Here is a 3,815-nt window from a genome sequence, read left to right as displayed (position 1 = left end):
AGTGTATTTCGTCGGCTAAAACCATCTTAGCCGACGAAATATAGTATATTTCGTCGTCTACGATGGTTTTAACCAACGAATAACCTAATATTTCGTCGGCTTTAGTTATTTTTTAATTTTTTAATTACATACTGTAGCCGACGAATACGTTAAGGTATTCGTCGGCTAAACCCTAAAATTTTTCTATTACATACTATAGCCCTATCTTCAGTGGTTATTTTCGGTAAAATTTTTAGAAGACTTCTTGCGTCTCATTGGTTTGAAACTATTTTCAGTTGGAGGTCCGGCCAAAATACGTAATTTAGATGGTCGAACAACCTTTTCCGTGCGTTTAGGGGTTTGACTTACACGATTGACCGTCTTGATCGAGCTCTTAACCTTGTCGAATCAAGTTGAATTTTTACCCATACATGTATTTTGTCATGACGGTCAGATTTCTGTTTCTCATGTTTGATCATCACAATCACAACATGCCTACTAATGTTGTATAACTTGTTTACCAATTGTTATGTAAATGTTCTGTTTCAAAAACAAACTATACGTAAAACCTTCAAACGCAAAAAAGTCATGAAATAAGATATGATGAGAATGGTGAAATACATCCACGGTTGAAAAATCACACTATTCCGGTAAATATTCGGTGCCGATAGTTGCGGTCAATGCAATTTTTCATTCTTTCCCCCTATGAGTAGCCCTATCTTCGGTGGTTATTTTGCGTAAAATTTTTATACGACTTGTTGCGTGTCATCGATTTAAAACTATTTTCAGTTGAAGGTCCGGCCAAAATACGTAATTTAGACGGTCGAACGACCTTTTTTGTGCGTTTAGGGGTTTGACTTACGAGATTGACCGTCCGGATCGAGCCCTTATTCTTGTCGGATCAAGTTGAATTTTTGCCCATACATGTATTTTGTCATAGTGGTCAGATCTGACGGTCGGATTTCTGTTTCTCAAGTTTGATCATCACAATCACAATGTGCCAAATGTATAAAAGTACTTTAGCCCACGAATTTCAAAGGTTAGCCGACGAATTTCAAAGGTTTAGCCGACGAATTTCAAAGGTTTAGCCGACGAATTGATTCTTAGCCGACGAGATTCTTTGCTTTAGCCGACGAAAGAATAATTTCGTCGGCTAAAGTTGTCGGGTTTAACTTGCGCTCGACAGCAGAAAAACCCTAGCCTCCTCTTCCGCCTCCTCCGCCTCCTCTCCCTCTCCCGGTCTCCCAGTCGACCTCTCCCTCTCCCGGTCTCCGCCTCTCCCTCCTCCCTCTCCCTTTCCCGGTCTCCGCCTCCTCCCTCCTCCCGGTCTCCGCCTCCTGCCTCCTCCCTCCCTCCCTCTCCCGGTCTCCAAGGTTAGGGTTTTTCTTCTTTTTTACTTTTGATTTGGAATTGATTTTTAGGCTATGTTTTATGTACTGTCTAATTTCCCTAATTTATGTTTAGGAGATAAATTATCCTCATTTTTTAAACATATGCTTTGTTGATAATGAACTTGAAGTTTGCATTCCATGATTAGGTACTGCGTTCATCGTGGGCTGGGTACGAATTTTTAAACATAAGATACAAAATACAAAATAGAAAAACCTATATCAAATCCGGATGAATATATATATATATATTTTTTTTTTTATTGAATTCATATTTTTGAATAAGTATAATTTTAAAAATATATATATTTCACATTATATTAAGTGTTTAAATTTAAGCATGAACATAATGAAAAAATATGGTTTCAAAAATATTTTTTATAGAATAAAGACAAAATAATCTAGAGCCTTAGAGTTGAGAAGGATAAGATTGAATTTTTACTTTTTCAATGTTGCCTCAGCCTTGAATTAACGAGCAACATTGAATAAGTGTATCCGCCCATGCCTCAGCCTTGATTCAAATTAATATTTTAAATAGGATGAGCGGCTATTTTAGATCGAAGAAGAGTTCGAAGGGCCAAAGGTCCGAATCGTCTGAGAGAACCTCTAGCAACCCTCAAACGTCGTTTTAGGGCCCGATGACAACCAGACGTGCGAGCCTTCTGGAGACGACACAGAGGCAGCCGGAGGTGCCCCTTTCATTGAGGCAGCTGTGGCCTCAGACCCAGAGGGGGTGTCTGCACCCCGTATGCCTGAGATACACCGGGCGCCCACTCCGGGTCTTACTTCTTCCGATAGTGGGTCATCTGGGGTACAAATGCCGCCGCCTCATCTGTTCCTTCCGCGGATGATACCAGCCTTACCTGTAGTCGATGGCTCAGGGATGCCGATTTATCCACTGCCCCCGCCAGTGGCTCCATCAGCAGCGTATCGGTTCGTGCCTTTTGATATGCCTCTTATTTCCGTGAGGGTATCATCATCGGCGACAGAGACGGAATCCGTCGCGTCCGCCGCAAGCGCCTCAAGTAATCAGTGATGAATGATTTGTTTTCTTATAATTAATAATAAAGGGTCTTCGATTTTAATAATCAATTTGGTTTATCATGTGATAGGCATCGTCGGAGCGAAACCGACAAAGAAGAAGAGAGGCCCCGTCACAGGGAAGGCTCTCGAGAAGATCGTGAATACCGTGGGGAGGATTGTCATCAATACTGACGGGGATGGCCACATAGTATCGGGCGGGAAGTCGAGGACGTACTCCGGCCGCGTGGGAGCGCTCATTAGGGATAGAGTCCCTATGTTGTGGTCAGATTGAGGCGAGGTCCCGCAGGAGGTTAAGGACATGGTCCACAAAGCGATGTCAGTGAGTTTACAAAATAATATTATGTATTACATTGTTGATTTCTCGAAAAACGAAACCAATAAACGGTTAAATGCAGGTGTGGTTTGAGGTTCTCGAGCACCTGAAGGACAGCTGGGCGGATGTTGTGCATGGGGGAATGTACGTTGGGAAGTTAATGAAAAACAAAATTGTATGTGATATTAATAATATTTCTAATATTTTTGTTGTATCTGTAGGTACAAGGAGTGGAAAAACGAGTTGCGGACTCACTAGACTACGCACGGGAACGCACGTTCTGGTACCCCTGCTGAGTTCCAGTACAGGGAGTACGAGTGGCGTTGGCTTCTGACATCAGAATTCAACAACCCTCGTAAACAGGTATTTAAAAAAATTAATTAGTTAATTTGTCATTAAGTACGTCCATTTTTAAATATTTTACTAATAATTTATTTTTTCTTTAAAGGCCGTTTCCCGGGCGAACGCTCAGAACCGGCAATGCAACACAAGGAACCATCATGGCGGTTCTAGATCATTCACTGTCTTCATGGACGAGGCGGCCAGGGAACATCCAGAAGTCAACCGGTACGTCTATACGTACGAGAAGACATATCCTGACGCCCAAGAGGATATTGTAAGTCATCTTACGTTTTAAAATTTTTAAATTTACTTATATATATGTCAAAATGTTAATTAATAATTTTTTTCCTATACATATAGGCGAAGGTGAGGGAGGCTAGTGATGAGGTGATGAGTGCTATAGTGAGGGAGACATGGCCGGACACACAGGAGGAAGAGATGTCCGAAGCCATGTCCCGGATCGACACTTCAGATCCGACGATTGGGGCGAGGATCATGGGCACAGCCTTCCCACCGAGAGCAAACAACATCTACTGCCGGGGTTTAAGAAAGAAAGGTGAGGGGGTCCTGAAGACCACTCCAGGATTTCAACGAAAGGCAACCTCGACCAGCAGCAGGACCATGTCCACGACCACCAGGACGACTCAGCTAGAGTCGGAAGTTTAGAGACTACGGGAACAACAAGCTGCTCAGGCTGCCTATAATGCCTCGCAGGCAGCCTATAATGTCGCACAGGCAGCCTATGTTGC

The sequence above is a fragment of the Fragaria vesca genome, linkage group LG2 (genome assembly GCF_000184155.1).
Source record: "Fragaria vesca subsp. vesca linkage group LG2, FraVesHawaii_1.0, whole genome shotgun sequence".
Lineage (NCBI taxonomy): Eukaryota > Viridiplantae > Streptophyta > Magnoliopsida > Rosales > Rosaceae > Fragaria > Fragaria vesca.
The sequence above is the reverse complement of the archived record's forward strand: the minus strand, read 5'-3'. Positions refer to the sequence as shown.